The following is a 22,390-nucleotide window of genomic DNA, read 5'->3' as shown; positions in this document are numbered from 1 at the left end:
CTTCATTTCCTAATTTTTTGGATATAGAAGTAGCTTAATTTATATCAAATGAGTAAGAGTTCAATATGAAGCATTCTATCTAAGAGGAAGTGTGAAGAGACAAAACTGAAAAAATGCAGAAGAAATTCATATTTTATTTTATTTTTTTGAAGATTTTTTATTTATTCATTTATGATAGACCTAGAGAGAGAGAGAGTGAGAGGCAGAGACACAGGCAGAGGGAGAAGCAGGCTCCATGCCGGGAGCCCGACATGGGACTCGATCCTGGGACTCCAGGATCGCATCCTGGGCCAAAGGCAGGTGCCAAACCACTGAGCCACCCAGGGATCCCCGAAATTCATATTTTAAAAGATTTTGTTTATTTATATATCCTGAGTGCTGGGTGGGCAGAGAGAGAGAGGGAGAGAGAGAATCTCAAGCAGACTCTGCCCTGAGCACAGAGCCTGGTGAGGGGCCCAATTTTATGCCCCTGAGATCATGACTTGAGCTGAAATTAAGAGTTGGACACTTTACTGACTGAGCCACCCAGGCACCCCAAGGAAGATAATTTTATGGAAAAAAGGTTAATAATAATAATGGAAGCCACTATTTACTAGACACATATTACATGTTGTGGAATGTATATATGCTCTAGATTATTACTAATTCTTATATCAACTATGTAAGGTCTGCTTTATTATCATTATTTTGGAGCTGAACAAACTGAGAATTTTGACAATGGCTCAGATTTATCCATCTAATAAATGGAATCTTAGGACCCAAATCTTTTGGGTCTAAAATTCATATATTGTAGCCACTCAAATGTTTTTCTATCACAAATCTTTTTTCACAAAGATTTGCTGAGAGTCTGCTATATCAAAGATCCTGTGTCAGAGAACGAGAGTTACCTAATATCACCAATTTCCTGAAAGCTAGAGGATTCCATCTATAGAGAAGAAAAGGAAGGCATAATTAAATTAAAAACGCTATAATTACATGAGGGCATAAAGTAAGGAATAAAATATAAGGAATTCTTGATCAGGCACAATGAATTCTAGTTCTGAAATCATAGATTGTTTCAGGGATAGTTTTATTTGAACTCAGTCTAAAAGGAAATGGATATTGCCATAGCTGTAGAGCTGGGCAGGACATTTGTGAGTTAATGCCTGAAGGAAGTAAAACTTAGAGCATATAGAGGACAGACCTATGAGACAGTCTGGCCTGGTGAAAATATGCAATAAGAGGAGAGATAAGGAAGAGTTTTCTAGATTTTCTTGGTCCAGGGATTGCAAACAGAGGTCCATGACTATATTTAATCTGAATGATTGTTTAATGTGACTGAATAGGTTTTGAAAATATTTGAATCATTGCAGTCTTGGTTTGTGATCTTTAGTTGCCATAGTCTCTACCACCCTTGTTAGCTGACACCAAGCAGCCTCACTGTACCAGAGAGTACCCGGACTGGGACCTGATAAGGTCCTCAAAGACCCTCAACATTCTTTTGTAAAATGGATATGGAGGACATGGAAATGACATGATCCTCAGCTGCTTTTGCATAAATCACTCAAGTAGCAGGGTAGGAGATAGGGAGAACTACTGAATAAAATGACATTAAGGGGGCTCGTTAGGAGCTGGTACAGTAATATGAGTTTCATTAAAAAATTAAAAAGCCATGTCCTAGGCTAATGACATCAGGAATGGAAGCATAAGACTAGACTAAAAAGGATTTTCTGTTAGTATATTAAGAGAGTAACAAAATTAATGGAATCATTGAAAGATCCCTAGAAGGGAAAAAGGATGCACACATACAAATCCCACAAATAGCTTTTGATTTATAAGTGAGGATATCTGTGATGGGTAGCATGGGTTCTATCAGTGCCTCTTAATTTTGGAAATTAAACTAAATGTGTAATAAAAAACAGGATGCTAGCATAGCCTAGGACCTAAAATGGCTATTTTAAGAGAAACAAACAGTTTCTGCTCCTTGAAGTCAGGCTTCAAATGATTATGTTTGGGGTAACATGCTTTTAGCATTATGTAAGCTCTTTAATGTGTCTTTTATTTTTGCATATATAAGGCAAAAGTGCAACCATTTGGTGGAAATTTTCACTGAAGACCTGACTCAGACATAATCCAAATGCAGTTCCTTCAGACTGAGATATGGTACATGCAGTACAATTTATGTAGGATCATGAATTTGGTGTTTCTTTAGCACAATTATACACCATGAATGTAGAAAATTTCTTCTCTTCCCCACATCTATATTTAGATTGCCTTTAACTAACTAACTAAAGAAAAAAATTCCCTCGTTAGACATGTGAGTGCTTATGTAAGCACTTGGTCACAGGAGAATAAGAGTGGAGATCATGTGGCAGTACAAATTCTGTGCAGGCTAGAGTACTTTTTCATCTCTTGCCAATAGAAAAAATGAAAAACAACTGCCCTGAGCTTGGCATAGTGCTACCTGGAGTTGTTTGTTGCTGTGCCATATGTGCTTTAATTTGAGATTTAATAATCCAGACTCTTGGAAGCATATGGTCAATTAATCTGATTATCTTTAACCCAAGGGCAATAGGACTTAATAGCTCTTTATGTGAGTGAGTAGAGTTTCCCTTGAAGATAGTAGATGTTCCACTGTCAGATCCTGGAAAAAGGACAATTGTGTGGTAGGAAATGAAGTAACTCTTAAACCAGATAAGAAAAAAGCTCTTTTCTTTCTAGGCCTTCAGGCAAACTGTGACTGAGATCAAAAACATGGAAATGTTTTGGAAATTATGAGAGTGGGAGTATGTTTGGGTTTGCCACATGAAGGCTGACCAGGAGCCAGATACATACCATGGCAAGTCTTATTCTGTTAATCACCCAGTACTTCTCTTCTACAAACATCGAACTTCTACTTCCATTTCCTTCTCAATTCCCATTAGAATGAGAATTGCCCAGGAATTGCCCACTTTTAAAAATCTGGATTATTCCAAGGCCCGCACAGGTCTTAATGTCTCCCAGCTTCTTTCCCTATAGGCACTCTTATTCAGAAAGAACTTTCAAAAGCATAAATCTATACATGTCACCCTTCCTAAATTTGTTTAATGACTTCCCGTTACTTTGGCACAGAATGATCTTTGAAGGTTTAGTGACTAAATTAAAAGTAGTTGACAAAGACATTGCCTTCAAGATTTTATTTACATCTTTCCAAGCAAATCATGAGCATATGAGACAACTTAAAAAGTATTTTTCATGAGGAATAATGAGGTAACAGATAAGTGATCAAAGAAAAACACATTTAAAATTACAAAATGTATGGAATAAAATTTGGTCTCTTCAGACAGCCAATTTTTGAAGTCATGCTCGAGAAGGTTGGTAATTGTATATATTCCTTACACATTCTGTCAGTGTAGACAAAGAGGGAAGATTGTCCAGTTATTATTACATATTACCATAAAAACAAACTAAAAATTTGAGAGTTTGAGAAATAATACAATAATCATTTGAATATATTCAGTTAAAAGGCACTGTAAAACTATAGTGTACTATGGTTCTTAGAAGCAATATTTTAGAAACTAGTTCTTCCAGGAATTATATTAAATGTTAGAAACCATAATTTGCTGATACTCTGATGTCATTCACAAATCTCTCATTTCTGAGTAATAGTAAATCAAAGCTGAAAAACATGTGTTCCCCTCAATACATTATAGTCTAATTATTTTACCACATGATTTATATAATGTGGATGTGCATTACACCAGATTTTCATCAGTTAAAATCCTGTATTTCAATTTCAGTTGAAATGAAATGAAATAATAAACTGCATCTCCCAGGTTTGATCTTCATGCTTTTTCCCCATTTGCTTACTTGTGAATGTGGGAGCCACATGCTCAAGAAGATAGAGGCACAAGATTGAATTTGTGTCCTTGAACTACCACGGAGAAGAGACCACCTTCCAATCATAAACATATGTCATATCATAAATACATGAGAATGAAAAATAAACATTTATCACATTCGAGCCATTATACATCTTTTTACTCTGTTTGATATAACATCTAATATTACCTTAACTAAGAAGTCGGCCATTGAAGGCCTTTTGCTTTGAGATGACAGGAGCTTTGATAGAGAACTAATGTTATCTTAAGACATGTGGATCATAAGAAATGTGATTATCTAATTTGTGTATATTTTGCAATATTTGTTTTCACTTCTCCTTTATTATTTCATTGAAATGAATCTGTACGATGGAACTCTTACTCTATTCTTTAATACATATTCACTCAGTGTGATGCTTAAGAAATGTAAGTGCTCTAGTGGTTTTAATCTTGGCTGCATAGTAGAATTACCTGAAAAACTTTTCAAAATATTCAGGTTCATTTCTTGCTACTGACTCATAATTCTAGTAGTGAGGTATATACCTTTTTTTTTCCTCTTTTTAATCCCAGGTACATTTTTAGTCCTCTATGTTGTTCTGTTTTTAAGATTGAGCACTTGTAATTTCATCTTTCTCTATAGTCTCTCAGAATGGACATTAAGAAAGATACTACTAAAACCTCTTTCCCTGGAAATGGGTGCATGCCCAATAAGTTTAGAGTAGCTTTTCTTCTGGGAGGAAAAAACAGATAAACACAGCTTAGTTATTCACATATTTCTGTTTCTAATCCTTCCTGGCCCCCTTATGATCATGTGTGTGTTAATAGGTGGATGGGTACATTTATACGCACACACACAGGAGCTCAGGGCTTTCTGATCTTTGCTGCAGTTGTCTACTCTGTCCAGTGTTGGGGGAATGGAGAGCCTTATCCTCCTGGGAGCAGAATCACCATCTCCACAAGATAGGCTCTATGTGGTGGGCAAGGAGCACTTCTGGGCTAATGCCGAAGAGTCAACTGGGGGAGTGTGAGTTGGAGGCCCTAATGAGGATACCAGACAACCTGGTGAGCCTCTTGTTATTGTCCTTCCATGCCAGTCCATTAGGGACAAGCCCCTAGAACTAGTTAGTGCATGGCATTAGGTGGGAATGGGGACTGCTAGCATCACAGCTAAGTTGTTTAAGTATTGTTGATTAGCAACTTAGAATTTGGTCATTCCAATAGTAAGTTGAGTTTTCATTTTTTTTCATTTTTTCATATATATATTTTATATAAATATATAATATATATTTTATATATTTTATATATATTATAAATATATATATTTTTCATATATATATACATACACACATATATATGGGCTTTTTAAAAAAATTGAAATGTAACTGACTTTATATTTTGGGTATCTAACATGTTCAATATTTATGTATATTGATAAATGATAATAAAAAGATTTAGTTAACATTCATCATTACATATAGTTACAGGTTTTTGCTTTTCTTTGTGATGAGGGCTACTCTCTTAGCAACTTTCAAATATGCAAAACAGTATTAACTATAGTCACCATGTTATGCATTTCCAAGACTTACTTATTTTATAATTGGAAGCTTGTACTTTTTTACCATCTCCACCCATTTGATCCATTGCTTAATCCTCATATTGCCTCTGGCAACCTCCTGTCTGTTTTCTGTTTCTATGTTTTGCTTAGTTTTATCTTCTAGAGTCAACATATGAGTGAAATCATAAGATTTTTATCTTTTTCTGTCTGACTTATTTCACTTAGCAGAATAGCCTCTGATCAGTCCATTATTGTCACAAATGACAGGATTTTATTGCTTTTATGAATGGAATTATATTGAATAATATAATTGAATAATATTCCATACTGTGTGTTTGCATGTGTCACATTTTCTTTAACCATTTATCTGTAAATGAATACTTAGGTTGTTTCCATATCTTGGTGATTGTAAATACCAACAAACATGGGAGTGCAGCTATCTTTTTAATTTAGTGTTTTCCTTCAAGTAAATACCCAGAAGTGGAATTGCTAGATCATATGGTAGTTTCATTTTCAATATTTTGAGCAAACTCTGTACTCTTTCCATAGTAACTATACCAGTTTACATTCCCACTAAGAGTGTACAAGGGTTCCCTTTTCTCCACATCCTAGTTATCTTACCTCTTCTTTTTTTTCTTTTTCTTTTTTTTTTTTTATAGTAACCATTCTAACAGGTATGAGGTGGTATCTCATTGTAGTTTTGTTTCGTATTTCCCTGATTAGGGTTAGAATATTTTTCATATACTGTCTTCTTTGAAAAAATATCTCTACAGCTATTTTTAAATCAGTTATTTATTTTTGCTTTGTTTTTGTTTTTTTGTTTGATTTTTTTTTGTTTGTTTGATTTTTGCTTTTGGGTTGCATGAGTTCTTTATATGTTTTGGATATTAACCTCTCACCAGACATATGATTAGCAAATATTTTCAAATATTTTCTCCCATTTGGTGGGTCATCTTTTCATTTTGTTGATGGTTTCCTTGTACAGAATCTTTTTAGTCTGATTAGTCACAACTATTTCTTTTTACTTTTGGTATCAAATAAAAAAAAAAAATCATCACTGACACCAATGTCAAGGAGTTTACTGCCTACATTTTCTTCTAGGAGTTTTATGGCTTTAGGTCTTACATTTAAATACTTAATCCACTTTGAATTAGTTTTTGTATAGATTTAAAACAGTGATCCAAGTTTCATTCTTTTGCTGAGCTGTCCAGTTTTCCCAATATCATTTATTAAAGAGATTGTTCTCCTAATTCTAGTTGTGTTGCCTTTCCTTTTTTAAAAATTTTCCCCAAGTGATTGTACTGTACAATCAGCATTCAGAAATACTAATTAAGACATTTCAGTTACAAACAAAACAAAAGTAAGAATGCATAAGCCAGAAGAAATAAGTAAGTCCTTTTCCTCAGCTGACACTGTTTTTTGTAACTCTATTATAGCATTTGTCCTTTTGTAGTCAGGTAAACTGTACATGTCACTGTGTCTCTGACTAGACTATGAGTTCCTTATATTGAGTCTCATATCTGATTCGTGTTTGCATCATACTGAACTTAACACAAAGGCTTTCACAGACAGGTTTGCTTTATTATTATATGATAGCTGTGATATCATTGAGGATATAAAGTATTTTTTTTTAATGAAGGAAACCTCAGAACAGGTATTACGCACCCAATACTTCTTTTTATTTTTTATTTTTTCCAATACTTCTTTTTAAATAAGCTTTCCCCAGATGGTATTGTTCTCAATAACTTAATGTCACTATTTTCTGTAAATTATCAATTATAATAATAATATAATATTGTATGATATTTTGTTTTCATATGTAAAACATCAAGCATTTTAAATTATTTTGGGCCTCTCAGCAGGAGTTAAGATTTTTGTCATCCAGATAGGGATTAAAATTTGGAAAGATATAATGAATTCTACACTTGACAAGGCCTATGCCATCTTGGCTATTCAGGGTAAGTTATTTCATCTACTTGTACCTTCATCAAGGAAATTGTGAATGCAAGTTTTCACTGATAACCAGATGCTGTGTTGGTGCTAATGTATCCAATTAATCAGAGAGTAATCTAACAACATAGCAAAAATAGAAGGTGAAAGAAGCAAATGGCAATGCAAATTTTATTGTCTTTAAAAATTAATGTACAGACTTCCCTTAGCCTCAGAAAGCATACATAGCACACCACTAAAGCGGAACTATTTTATATTTTTGCTCTGAGAATATAGAACCGGTAGAACTATTATTTTTAAAATATTTAAATTTTTTCACCCTTATGAGTTCTCATTTGATACCAAGGCTTGGCCCCCATTTAAAAGAAGTTCACAATTTGGTTTAAGTACCACTTCTGCAAGAAATATTTCTCTAAAGCAGTTAAGATGAATGACTGATGAATATTTCTACAGAATAAGTGATCATTAATACCCCTAAATTGTCTCTGGTCTCAGCAATTAATCTTGACAGAGGATATAAAACAGTATTAGTTATATGCTTTTTATCTACCTAGCTCTGTGTTGATATAATCTGAATCAAAGAAACTTCCCAAATTATCCATAAACTCAATTTATTGTCTTCTCTCTAATGTGTACCTCATCCTATCTGTATTCTTACTGCTTGACTTCAATAAACTTTCACATAGTCTATTATAACAACCTCCTAACTTCTTTTTTCTTATTTTTCCAAACCCAGTTTCTCTTTCAGAGTTACCATTCGGACTCACAAGTGCCTTTCATAGTAAATATGCTTGTCATCCTTTTGCTGGAGTAGAAAGAAAAGAAAAAGTTAACTCCATAATGCTTAGAAAAGAAACCCAATGCAATATATAAAAAAAAAAATAGTGAAAGGGATTATAAGGGAAAGGAGAGGAACTGAGTGGGAAAAATTAGAGAGGGAGACAAACCATGAGAGACTCCTAACTCTGGGAAACAAAGAATTGCAGAAGGAAAGGTGAGTGGGGGGATGGGGTAAATGGGTGACAGGCACTGAGGAGGGCACTTGATGGGATGAGCACTAGGTTTTATACTAGATGTTAGCAAATTGAACTTAAATAAAAACAAGTGTAAAAAAACAAGTGTAAAAAAACAAAAAGAGAGAGAGAGAGAGAGAGAGAAACCCAGTGGCTTTAAAGCTATTCATGGTCTGAGATTGGCAGATTTTCAGAGGCAGGAGTGACTTCATAGCGGCCCTAGAAGCACACTTACTAAGGGGAGACAGTTCCTGTCGGAAGAGCCAGTTCATTAAAATTAACCCATTCCTGATTGGCCAATTAAAAAATAAATAAAATTAGGTGCTATATTATTGATTGGCTTTTTTTAAAAGATTTTATTTATTTATTCATGAGAGACACACAGAGAAAGAGAGGCAGAGACACAGGCAGAGGGAAAAGCAGGCTCCATGGAGAGAGCCCAACATGGGAATCTATCCTAGTCTCTAGGATCAGGCCCTAGGCTGAAGGCGGCACTAAACTGCTGAGCCACTGGGGCTGCCCTGATTGATTGGCTTCTAAAGGCTTGTTCAAATTATTATTGGTCATATAGAAATTCACACTGGATTTTGGTAGTTTTATAACTATGAAACCATAATTGATCGATTCAGCAGGTGACTAGTTCTAGTGGCTAATTATTGTCATGGCTAAAGAACAGTCAGTTTTTTGGGGAATATAGAAACTTCTTTTTAATCTCACCCCTTCCTTTCTCATATTTCTTCAGCCAAAGCTTCAGGAGAGACTATCAAGAATTATCTAAAAATAATAAATACCTAGATTTTAATCATTGTTTTTAATTTTCTTTCAACGTAAGGGGCTTTTCTTGTTTTCTTTTTTTTCTTTTCTTTTTTTATATTTTTGTCAATGACTGATTTTATGGTCTATTATTAATTAGTTTAATTCCATTCTGTTTTTGTCCTTCAATTGTTCATTGAAAAGTAGATTCTACCTGTCATATTTTAGGGCTTATATCACAAGATGAAAGAGGTATCTTTTGGTAATGGACACCAGTAAGGTATAGGGTATAGGTAGGGTTCAGGAAAGGTTTAGGAATGTTGGAAATCCTATATACTGGAGTGGTTCTAGCAAACCAAGGCAAACAGTGCATTTCCCCGGCAAGTCCTACAGCTTATTATCCACTTTCAAGTTTATCATTTACTATATTCTTTCATATTTTGTCACAGACATTTTTTTTAAGAAAATTCTCCATTTTTTTTTCTCTTATTCTTAGTACTGGTTAATTTGCTTCCCTCCTTTCTATTAACATGCTTTTAAGATTTAGTCCAAAGATCTGATGATCTATGACAGTAGGACTTTGTCAATAAGAAAGTTGACTTTTTGTCTACTTATATTTACAAATACGAATAAACTTCTCTTGGAACTTCTCTTTCTGAAGTTAAAAGGGAAATTTTTAGTGCTCATGTTGCCCTCAGAGAATAATTGGGCAGATTCTTTATAGTTGCCTTTTTGTTTCTTATGCAACATGGGATTTGCTTCTTCCAACGGACCTTTGTTTGCAGTATCTACAGAGGTCCTTATCCATAGGCTCTCAACTCTTAAAAAACAGCAGGCTCTTTGTTCTTGTTTTTATTTCAGAGACCAGTTGTTTTATCTAGTATGCCATAAGTTTGTTTTGATTTCTAGCTTGTTTACGAAGACTTTTTTAAAAATGTTCAGCTACATGTCACTGTTTGTTTTTTTTTAATTGGCGATTTTATGTTAGATTTTACTTTTTCAGTTCCCTGTTTCTGAAAGCAGAGTCCAAAACTCCCTTTGCCTCAGCTGTTAAATCTATGCCAGAATATACCAGAATGCTCTTTGAGAGTTTCCTGTAGTCAATTTCTCATCTTAATCTTTACAGTTTTCAATCGTTGTGGAATATGTCCTTCAATGAAAAGTTTTGAAGTGGACTTAGTAGTATGTTTTCTTTCTTTTTCCATCTCAGTGGATTTTCAAAATTATAACTAGCTAGGCTGTTTATAATCTTTTACCCTACATGATAATTTAAAACAGTTCCTTTAAGTTCTCTCTCTCTCTCTCTCTTTTTCCTGTTTCCCTTCCTCTCTCCCTCTTATTTGAAGGTCTATTAAGTGATCTAACTGGTTAAGGTCTCATAGTCCAGGACATTATTCATGTAATAAAATCTTAAATTCTTCCATAATTTTCTATCTATCTTTCTGAAGTTAGAAGAGCTCCTTAATTGAAATACTTCACTCAGATATAGGCAGGGTTTAAGTTCAGCCTCTTAAGATTTGTCTTATGGCATCACAATTTAATAAATGATTGCTATTTTCTTGGAGAGACCCTAAAGAAAGGACAAGTCCATTTGGAGGCCAGACAAAGAAGCATAAACAAAATAAGGAATATAGATCGCTTGAGTTGATAAAGCTGAGACAGAAAGCAATGTCAGGAGGGTGGGTTTCAGAAGATTAAAAATAGAATATTTGAGAGAAACTATTTTAGAGTTGAGTTCTCTTTTGATTTCGTTTAAAAAAGCTGACTGTTTTGCTATTTATTGCCTCATTTTCCTAGGACTCCCTCTTTAATGTGTTAGTTTGTTGGTTTTCACATGTCAAAAATATCCCAAAATGGCATAATGGCCATTGTTATTTTAAGACAAAAATCTTGTCTTTCATCAAAATAAGTGCAAAAGTGTTGACTACAGTATGGGGTTATAAAAGGAACCAGAATTTCTTCCAGAAGGAGGATGTGACTTTTGGATATTGACAAATCCATGATAAATAAGAAAAGGTAAAAGGTGTATGCTTATGAATGATCCTCAGCCTACTCGATCAGGCAAGGGCTAAGAAGGGTCATATCATTAGCAGCCCATCAATTATTGATCCCAAACTGTGGGCTAAAGAAAGTGATCCCTTTTTCACAAATTGACATGTACACCCTTTTGAAGATTTTGTAGGGGACCCAAGTCAAAGTTAGACCAATTGCCAATTTGTTCTTTCTGACATCTTAATTTTGGACTTCTGGACTCCAGAACTGTGAGATACTACATTTCTGTTGTTTTAAACCACTGCATTTGTGGTCATGTGTTACAGCGCTGCAGGGAACTAATCCAGTGACTTTATGAAAACATTTAATTTGGTTACATGTCCTAAAGTGATCAAATAATTCAGAATCAAGTATTCAGCAGTAACAGTGCTCAAACTATTGTTTATTATTTCTCAACTGACAGCAAATCTAAAGAAGAAACAGAATAAAAGTGTCATTTATTGATTAAACAGTTTAAACCAGTTCTGGTAACTACTTGTTATTGTGGTCATGGAACAATTAATCTTTTCCTAAGAGTGTGAGAATTTCTTGATATGCTCATAAGAGATTGTGTCTTACTCATTTTTCTACACTTGAATAAATGATTTTAGTTAGTCTCTGAATAAAATTATTTTATAATTAATGGAGGTTTATGGTCAAGACAAAAAGACCATGGGACACCTAGATGGCTCAGTCAGTTGAGCATCGTACTTGATTTCGGCTTGGGTCATGATCTTGGATCCTGAAAATGAGCCCTACTCTGGTCTGCTATGAGCATGGAGCCTGCTTGAGATTCTCTCTCTCTCTGTCCTTCTTTGTTCTCCCTCTACTTGCTCTCTCTTTCAAAAAATAATCAATCCATTCATTCATTAAAACAAAAAAGGAAAGAAAGAAAAAAGGCCATGTTAAAATATGAGGATAAACTCTTTGCATTGAAAGCAAAAGGGCTAGTGATTGTCTATAATCCTCTCTATTTTCTAGAGGCTTAATGGCCGTGGGGAGTATAGGAAAGAAATGACCATATTAAACCTCTGAAGATGTGTGATATTAGAAAGATAATAGTTTTGTTTTTGTTTTGTTTTTTTTAAGATTTTAGTTTTTTATTTGACACACAGAGAGAGAGTACAAGTAGTGGGAGCAGCAGGCAGAAGGAGAGGGAGAAACAGGGTCCCTGCAGAGCAGGGATTTCAGGGCCCTGGAATCATGCCTGAGCTGAAGCCAGACTCTTAACCAACTGAGCCACCCAGACACCACAGTAATGAAGAGTTTTGATATATGAATTACACTTAATAGGAATTCCTGGGCTCTGTAGCTTGTTCATGGAAAATAAATCTAAAATTTATAGATTTATGGGTCATGAGTTGCTATGAATGTCATATCTTTTGTATAGTTCTTGGATGTCCTAAATACATCATTTTGAACTTTGTATGTTATATGTAGACCAAAGTCAACTCTAATGTGGTGAGAGAGGATCTGGGGAGCTATGTGGACACTTTCAGATTTCTCTGAGCTTTGGCCTATGTTTTCTAATCACTGTCACTTGAATTGTTTGCAAAGTTTGATACTAAGAAATATCTCTGCTCTTTTGAGTTTGATTTGATAATTGGAGCCTTTGTGTTATCAGCCAAAACTTGATTATTTAATTTTTCGGTAATAATTATTTAATTGTTACCCAAAATAATCTAATTATTCAGTGTACCCATAGGTTTATATTCCATTATAGGCAACGTTTTTGTTTTTGTTTTTTTTTTGTACATTGGTTCTTAGTTGTTGACACAAGCGGTATTTTAGGAGCTTATTTTTTTTTAACTTTTATTTATTTATTTATTTATTTATTTATTTATTTATTTATGATAATCACAGAGAGAGAGAGAGAGAGAGAGAGGCAGAGACATAGGCAGAAGGAGAAGCAGGCTCCACGCACCAGGAGCCCAACGTGGGATTCGATCCCAGGTCTCCAGGATCGCACCCTGAGCCAAAGGCAGGCGCTAAACCGCTGCGTCACCCAGGGATCCCTATTTTAGGAGCTTAGTAATGAAACTAAACAAGGAGGCCCACTAACTGATATTACTAGGGGTCTGTTGTAGTGACCCAGACATTAAAAGGACAACAGCTTGACCTAGGGTGTTAACAGCAGAAATAATATAAAAATATGGAATTAAAAAAACTACAACAACCACAACAGTCAACAAGACTTAGCAGCAGATTGAATGCATAAAAATGCAGTCAGGAACAAAGATGGCTACAGAATTTCTATCTAGAATGAGAAAAGCCTTCTATAGAATTTCCTACTGAAAGTAGGTGTCAATTGCTCTGGCATGGATTAGAGGGATTTAAGTAAGTTTTTGATGCTAAAGATAAAATTTAAATTAGATGCTTTTAGCACTGACTGAGGTTGCTATTGGTAAAGTAGATAAATTATGTTGGTAGAAACAATAGAGACATTATGGAGCTGATATGCTCAACGTACTAAAGGATAACACCACCGACTTTATAATTATATTGAATTTGTAAAATTACATGAATTACTTCAAGCTTTTTCTCACATTTTTGATGCCTCCTACAATTTTAATCTTATATTACATTATTTCTTTTATTCATTTAAAATTGACTGTGACTTAAGCATGATTATAAACAATAGGAATTGGTGCCACTCTTATGACCACATTATTCATATTTTAAAAAGTACTAAGCCATTTCCTAAGCATTGTTACAAAAAGGAAAAATACAAGTGCACTATCCAGTGTGCTTTGAAACCCCCCTTCTTAGCCCATTTCAGAAGTTGTCTTGTTAACAAGGAAGAAGTGGCCCTGTGAAGCTTCAAAGAGTAAGGGGGATTTGGTTTGGTTGTTATAAATCAGCAAATTTATAAGATTATTTGAAAGAAATACTAAAGTCATTGGTAAAATCTATTTAGAAGACATAAAAATGCTTATGCCATAAAATAGGAACTGTCATTTGGTTGATACTTTTGCTTTCTTTTTCTGGCTAATAAGATAGTATTGTCATATTGAGGAGAGACCAGTATAAAACTACAGAGTCTCTTTCAGACTTCAGAGAGAATAGAAAAAATCTAAGATACATTTCCTTATATCAGATATGATTCTATTCCTAATTGTAAGAAAATCTGGAAAGGTAGTTGCTGGGGGGAATGTGTGTGTTTACATTTTAACTACTTAATGTCACACTGCAGTTCATGGTGCTTGTGAAGGACATCATATGATTGCATTTAAATATTGAATTTAATACTGGCTTTATACCATTTCATGTTATGAAATAAAGGCTTATGATTTGTTTTTAATTAGTTCAGAGGTAAGGTATCTACTTTAAAATAGTAATATTTAATGCTAGTGGGGATCATCATCAACAAATCGACAGATGTTAAAAGAATGACATGTGACATGTCAGAGGCACTTGCTCTTAAAATCATTCTCTGTGCATTTTAGGAAACATTTTGGCTCAGTACATACAGTCAAATGTGTGAGTCAGATAGTTGTTGTACTACTTTCATGATTGACAGAGCTCTGAAAATGTCACCTGCTCTAAGCTGTTCACTGAGGGATGTAGAAGCCATAATTGTATTTCTAAAGGCAAAATAGTCTGTAAGGCAAGGCTTCCAAAGCATTTCACATCAAAAGACGCAAATAAAATGATGAGATATAAATGGCATTCAGTCATAAATGGACCAGACTGTTCATGGATGAAAGTTATTGTTCTATTTGAGTCCTCACCTGGCTTTCTCTAAAAGTGAGAGGGCTTCTATACCTCAAGACTGTCCAATTCAATCATTTAGTAATAATTAAAATATCATATTCTTATGATAAAAAGATATATGATGTTAAAAGATGAACATTATAATGCCATACCCTTATATGAAGAAAAGAAGCAAAATATTAATGAAAGAAACTTCTATGACACATTTTTTTTTACCTTCAAAATGGCAGAAATATGATGCATCTGGTCAGTATTCTAATTTTTAAATAATCAAAATCTAGATTAGTAAAAGATTAGTAATGACCTAAGAATCATTAGAAATGGTGGTGTTAACATTTATCCCAATATAGTGTAATCTATATGTTCTCCTTTATTATTTCAGTATAAAAAACAGATTTTAAAATTAAAATTATTTTTAAAATTAAGTTATATCTTTTTTAAAATTAAAATTGTTTTTTTAAAAATATTTTTATTTATTTATGATAGTCACACAAAGAGAGAGAGAGAGAGAGAGGCAGAGACATAGGCAGAGGGAGAAGCAGGCTCCATGCACCGGGAGCCCGACGTGGGATTCGATCCCGGGTCTCCAGGATCACGCCCTGGGCCAAAGGCAGGCGCTAAACCGCTGCGCCACCCAGGGATCCCTAAAATTAAAATTGTAAAAATTTTCCATTAGTACATGAATGCCTTTGTTTCTATACTGGGGAAATAATGTTTCTACTACTTGCAGATTGTGTGATAGAATGTGGGATAAATCCTCCATTCTCTGATGCTATGTGGGGTGCTGCTGTGAAGAGGGTGTCATTTTTAGTCTAATCAGGAGTATAACTTGCTTTGGTTTCAATAGTGATATATGTTATTCAGTACTTTGTGGAAAAGAAGAGAACATCTCTTGTTCTATTTAATTACAATCAATCCCCAGCATAATCAGCATGGATTTCCAAGGCTAGACAGTAATGTGGTGACATATTTACTTATTTTCATATTTTTTTACCAGTGACATCCACACCTATATGATTACCTACTCCTATTCCTAAACCAATACCAATACTTATAATCTGTCTATTTCATAAATGAACCACTTGACTATTGAAACAAAATCCCTTTAAAAGGAGAATAGCACAATGGTGGGGATATCTCTTCCAATGCTTATCTTCATTTCTAAGCAATTTCCTTTTCCCAAATATTTTCCCAATATTCGTATTTCCCAAAGAAGAAGCCTCTTAGCCAGCTCTCATGGCACGATATGGTAGGAATTTCAATTGTCTCACCAATAATTTCTTTCACTACTCTTCTTTGTGTACCTATAGCTCCAGATGTTTTCTATTATTGGGTAGGAAACTACCACAAACTTAGTGATTTAAGACAACATTTATTTATTACCTCACCCTTCAGTAGGTCAGAAATCTGGTGGTTCTACTGGGTTCTCTCTTCAGAGTCTAATAATCTTGATGTGCCGGCTGGGCTGGCTCAGGGTCCTCTTCCAAGTTCATGTGGCGTTTGAAGAATTAATTGCCTCATAGCGGTAGAATTCATCAGGGCTGAGCTCAGAGCTGCGGTAAAGTGCCTCTCTGAGTTTGAATCTCCCTTTGAAGATGATATCTGTTTAGGTCAGATGCACCCAGGGTAATCTTTTGATTGACTCAGTTGACTTGGAGGACTTCATCACATCTGCAAATTTTCTTCTTTTTTTGCCAAAGAAAGTAATATAGTTGTGGGAATGATATACCTTCACATTTACAGACTCTGCCACACTCAAGAGGAGTATATTGCACTACTGCACACAGTATATATATCAGAATATAGGAATCATAGGAGCCATCTTAGAATTCTGCTGCCTACCACAGGAGCCAAACTGAGCTTGCTCTCACTTAATTTATTCCTTACGTTTTTCTCAGCCTTTTATTTGTGTGGTCATTTCTGCATAGAATAATTGTTTTTCCCTAAAGTTACATGTATAAATATTATACTGTTTTTAATTCGACATTTAGCATAAAGATTTCATTGAAGGAGCTGATTCTCCAAGTAATTCAGTGTTTTTGAACTATGTATTATTATTTTTAACTATGTATTGTTAAAAAGTTTAATGAATCAGCACCCCATATTAAAAAGAAATATGATAGAGTTGAAAATATTAGAGGGCATTGCATAGGATAAAAGTAAAATACTGTTCTATGACACATTTGTTTCAGATACACATACACACCTAGTGTAAAATGAATTTATTACTGTGGTTGAGGTAAAAAGAAGTTTGAGAAACACTGCTGCAGCAAATCTCTAATGCCGATTGTCATTCTCTGCCTTAAATTATAGTATCTCTTTCCTACCTGTCCTGCATTACTCATTTCTCCAAGGAGAAACCATATCTTATTTATCTTTGTATCTCCCGTCAGAGCTAACATAGTATTGTACATAATATGAATTCAGTAAAAATTGTAGAACAAATGAAAATAAAGTTTGTTTTGCATTTTCAATGTTGTTTTCAAATACCAAGCTAAATGTAAATCTTTTCTTCTTCAAGTTTTCCTGATTCTACATAAAAATTCCTTACTATCTAAACACAAGGATTACTTGTATCAATAATGTATCATTATAAATTATTAGGTGTTGGCAGTATATAGATATCCAAATGATTAGCATTTTTCCTTTATTAAATTATTGGCTTTCTGGAAAAAAATATTTTAATTCAATAATTATTTATTAAATGTTAATGAATTCTGGGCACCAGAGATATAAGATATTAAAGTAAGTACTATAGCTGTAGGCTGCTGAAAGAGGAGGTCAACACGTAAATGGAAGGATTACACTGTGACTGTCGTTATCAAAGGCAGAGTTCTATAATAAAGCATCACTGTAGGGTCTACTGTAGAGAAGCAGTCAACAAAGTGTTTTTGAGAAAGAGCTTAGGAACTTGGAAATTGTGAGATATTTTAATTCAGGACCAGAATACACAACCTTCATAAGTAATTTACTGTGAAATCATGTGATGATATCTTGGTAGAAAATATTAATTATTCACTAGCAGTTCTTATATTATTCAGTGGTTTATAGAACTATTCAATACATATTACATTATGATATGCAAATTTGTGTGTTGATGCATTTTGAAGAACCAACAGTATATTTAGTCCTGACATAAAAATTCAAAATTCTCTCTATATATGCATGTCTCTTTCCATATTTAAATACATCCATATATATAAAATTTAAACTGTTTAGTTCATTATTCAATCTTTTGCTAATATCTGAAAACATCAATAAAATGCCTATGTGATTTTTTCTATATATTTAACAGTATATGCATAGTTACATCGTATTTAACTGACATCAGCTAATTGATCTAAATAGTTTTAATCTGGAAGAGACAAACTCAGTGTTCTGCTTTTATACTGTACTTGGTTCTTTGTGTTCTAACTGAAAGCTTATTATTATCAAAAATCCAGAAATAACAAAATTAAAGCCACCAAATCAATAAACAGTATTTAGTAAGAGCTTATTGTGTATATAAAGAAGAGTTCATGAACTGGCAACTTTCATATTTAAGACTGATCTGAATCTCAGGGGCATGAAGTTACAGGACGCCTTATACAATGAACAGGAGCTGTTAACCTTCACAATTACTGATTGTCATAGTGGAGGTTTCCAGAGGACAGGGGATCGGCTACAAGTGATCATCTCATACCATTTTCAGGAAGATGAAGTTTCTTTTATGATTTTCAGAGGCATTTAAAAGAAATAACCTAAGTTATGTTTCACTAAATTCATTAAATGAGCTAGATTTAGTTTTGCTTACGTGGGGAAAAAGGTTTTGTCTGCTCATGATATTTTGAAGTCTGTGTCTTTAATTTAACATTGTGACTGGGGAGGCATAGTTAATAAAAATATTCTTTAAAACCTCTGTTTTCCAAAATGAATATTTTGATATTAGTGAATGTATTATTTGTCAGTCATATCTTTTGCCATAGAATATTCAATAACTTAAAGATTACCATCCCTACTACTACTACTACTACTACTACTACTACTTATTATTATTATTATTATTAACTTTTCTCTTATTTTTTCCTAAAATAAAAGCTGTCCTCACTGAAGTAATAACTAAGATTCAGAAATTGCAAATATTCAGAAACTGCAACAATTACTGTTACATAGTTCAAAAACAAACCCTTCCACCCCTGGTTAGAATGCCCAGGAAAATGCATTAAACTATGTTTTATTTAAGCCTTTATTTAAATGCCAGTTAGTTAACATATTAGTTTCAGGTCTGCAGTATAGTGATTCAGCACTTCCATACAACACCCTTTGTGATGCTTGAGACTACTTAATCCCCATCACGGATTCCATCCATTCCCCTCCTCCCCACATCCCCTCCAGTAACCATCAGTTTATAGTTAAGAGTCTGTTTCTTGGTTTCTTGGTTTCTCTCTCTTTGTTTTGTTTGTTTGTTTGCTGCTCCTCATTTGTTTCTTAAATTCCACATGTGAGAGAAATCCATATGTTATTTGTCTTTCTCTGACTTATTTTGCTTAGCATAATCCCCTCTAGCTCCATCCATATCCTGGCCAATGGCAAAAATTCATCCTTTTTTTTATGGCCGAGTGTATATAATGTATGTTTCTAATAAAAGTAATTCTCAACAGTTCATTTGTGACACACCATTAATATGCTGCTTAGTTAGATACTTCTCTTATAAAATGATCTTCCGTTTAATACTAGAAGGAGTATTGGTGCATCAAGATAATTAATTTTTAGTTTCTACTGTCTTTTAGAGTTTGAGGCATGCTATTTCCCCATGTAAAGGCTGTTAAAGCCTACTGAATTAAATGCAAACAACTCAGCATGGGATCTTAGGATCTTCAGAACATAACTCTAGTATCCCATTTCAGCCTACTTGCCAACCACCCCCTGCATAGAGCCTGAATTTTATCCAAACAAAAATTCTTCTTGCTCTTTTCTAAATATGAGACCTTGACTCCAGTGTGTGTGCCTTTGCTCTTATTCATGTTCAAGAAATTGCCAACCTTTCCAACTGCTTTAATTTAACCCATTCTTCAAAGTCCAGCATAAACATAGTCATTTCTGGGAAAACTCTGCATTCCTTACAGAGAATATAATCTCTCCCTCCTTCGTGTTCCATAGCAATCTATTCTGAACTCTGTTATGGCAACTGTCATTCTGACTTGTGCTATAATTTTTGTATATTTATCAGTCCTCCACCTCTGGACTGTAAATTCCCTGTTTCTTCATCTTTATAGCCCAAATGTGCTCAATGAATATTCTCTTCAACAGCAGCTCTGGAAAACTTCATGATTTATACTTTGATTTGTAAGCTTTACAATGTATTTAAAACACTATTTCTCCTGGGTTATTTAAACTTATACTCGTGCCTAAAGGAATGCTTCAGATTTTAGACAATTATTTTGCAGTGTTACATTCTTAACTTTTACCCAAAAGTCTCTTGGCAGATTATCTTTGTTTCTCTTCTACTCTATTGTTATTGCTTTTCTTTAGGCAAATGTACAGAGTATTATTAAAATTACATTAAGGAATAGTACGTTCCATGTTATTCTTAACCATTTTTTTCCTCCAATGAAACTTTTTTAAACCTCTTTAATAAAATCTTTGGTGTGCATACTTACTTAATAAGTCAGTAAGCTGGGGATCCCTGGGTGGCGCAGCGGTTTGGCGCCTGCCTTTGGCCCAGGGCGTCATCCTGGGGACCCGGGATCGAATCCCACGTCGGGCTCCCAGTGCATGGAGCCTGCTTCTCCCTCTGCCTGTGTCTCTGCCTCTCTCTCTCACTGTGTGCCTATCGTAAAAAAAATAAATAAAAAAATAAAATAAATAAATAAATAAAAATAAGTCAGTAAGCTGTTGTAGTTCTAAGTAGATGTGAATTTGCATGATGTCATTTTCTTTGCATTTTTAAATTTTTTATTTTTTTAAGTATAAAGAATAACTGAAGCTAGAGCAAATTAGTGTTCACTGGTTTTAAATTAGTTGTCATAAGGAAGTTATGTTTCTGTCTTTATATATCAAACAAATAAATATGCCTCAGTGTCATACCTTAGTAAGAGTAGTGGCATGCCAGGAAATATTCACAAAATACTCTTTTGTATATGAGAGAAGAACTATACCTAAGAACATTTTCTTCTAGGAACCTGGAGTAGATTGATCTACACAGATAGAGACAGAAATGATAAAATTCATTTTCATCAATTGAAGTCATCAGGTTTAGGGGACCTTTTATTGGGCTTCTGCTTCCATCCTAATTTTTACCACTTTCATCTAAGTATGACTTTTTAGATTTTATGTTTAATAAAGGAGTACATGACAGCAGCCTAAATACGGTAAGAACTACAAAAAAATTAAAGTATCATCCCAAGCAAATGAAAAATAAGGCTGTCCCTATTCCTGAGTATTTAAAGACCCTGGCATTTTTCCTGAATGAAATATAAAACAAAATTCTCCTCACCTGAAGTTCTAGCTGTAGACATTAAAATAGCTGCATAGAAGAATGTGATTTATTATTCTATTAAGGATATAATATTTTATATACAGCCTTTAGGTCCCACAGTGTTTCAATTTCTCAGTGACATAGGTTTGCTTATTCAGATAATAATGAATACTTACTGTACATTAATAGCAGCCCTAAAACTTTATGATTTTTCTAGAAAGAATTTGATAAATCTTTCTGACAACCAGCTGGTGTTCAAACACTTGAACCTGAATAAAAAGCTTTTAATAAATTACTAGACATGCTTAGAACTTGTAATTCCAATGGCATGGAAAACACATTTGTTTGAATGAAAGTTTTTCCTCAGCAAAAAATCTGCATTTGAAATTAATTATCATAATTCATTACAATTTGCATAACATTTGATGGGAAAACATTGTCTTGGAAATTCTTAGGATTGTAGTCTGCAGAAAGCTATCTGACAATCACATTAGTTTATGGGCCATGTAAACATTCATCAACCTTTGCCAAATAGACATGCAGAATATTTTTTTTCTTTGCAGGGATGGGGAAGGATTACACATAGACATTATCCTTTTATCATGGTGATTCATTGATGTAGATGGATGGCTCCTGCATGGAATGTAGCATCTAGTACAGGAAAATTTATCATAGGAACTATGAGACTTTGAGAAAGCATTTCTGTTTGGAATTGCTTTAAGCTATTCTGAATATAAATAATCAATGTGCCTAATTGACAATTTCTGTTAGTGCTTCCACTAAACAAAACACTACGTTCTTTATTCCAGCTTCTGTTTTCTCACCACTCTTCTAGCATCATGCACTTCTCTACCAACCCTATCATCCCAATAACGTCTAGACATACTCCCTTGGCAGATAATACATGATCCTGAAAAAAGTCACCTCTGAACAGAATCTTGAACAATAAAAGGGATTAGACCTCATAAGACAAAAATTTTTATAAATCCCTTAACTTATACCTGGTCCACAAGTCAAGCATGATAAATTATAATTATGCTAATTTGCGAATGTCTTTTCTACTAAATACTCCATCTAT

At 34.1% G+C, this 22,390-nt stretch overlaps 1 long non-coding RNA gene across 1 annotated transcript in view; it reads right to left on the bottom strand.

Moving 5' to 3' along the window:
• Window positions 1-22,390, bottom strand: part of LOC140614430 (uncharacterized) — an 86,132-nt gene that overhangs the window by 39,813 nt on the left and 23,929 nt on the right. The window contains exon 2 of the long non-coding RNA XR_012015292.1: window positions 20,495-20,664. This is a non-coding gene — a long non-coding RNA (uncharacterized lncRNA). The remainder of the gene's footprint in view (window positions 1-20,494; window positions 20,665-22,390) is intronic.

Source organism: Canis lupus, chromosome 22 (assembly GCF_048164855.1).
Source record: "Canis lupus baileyi chromosome 22, mCanLup2.hap1, whole genome shotgun sequence".
Taxonomy (NCBI): Eukaryota; Metazoa; Chordata; class Mammalia; order Carnivora; family Canidae; genus Canis; species Canis lupus.
The sequence above is the reverse complement of the archived record's forward strand: the minus strand, read 5'-3'. Positions and strand labels throughout refer to the sequence as shown.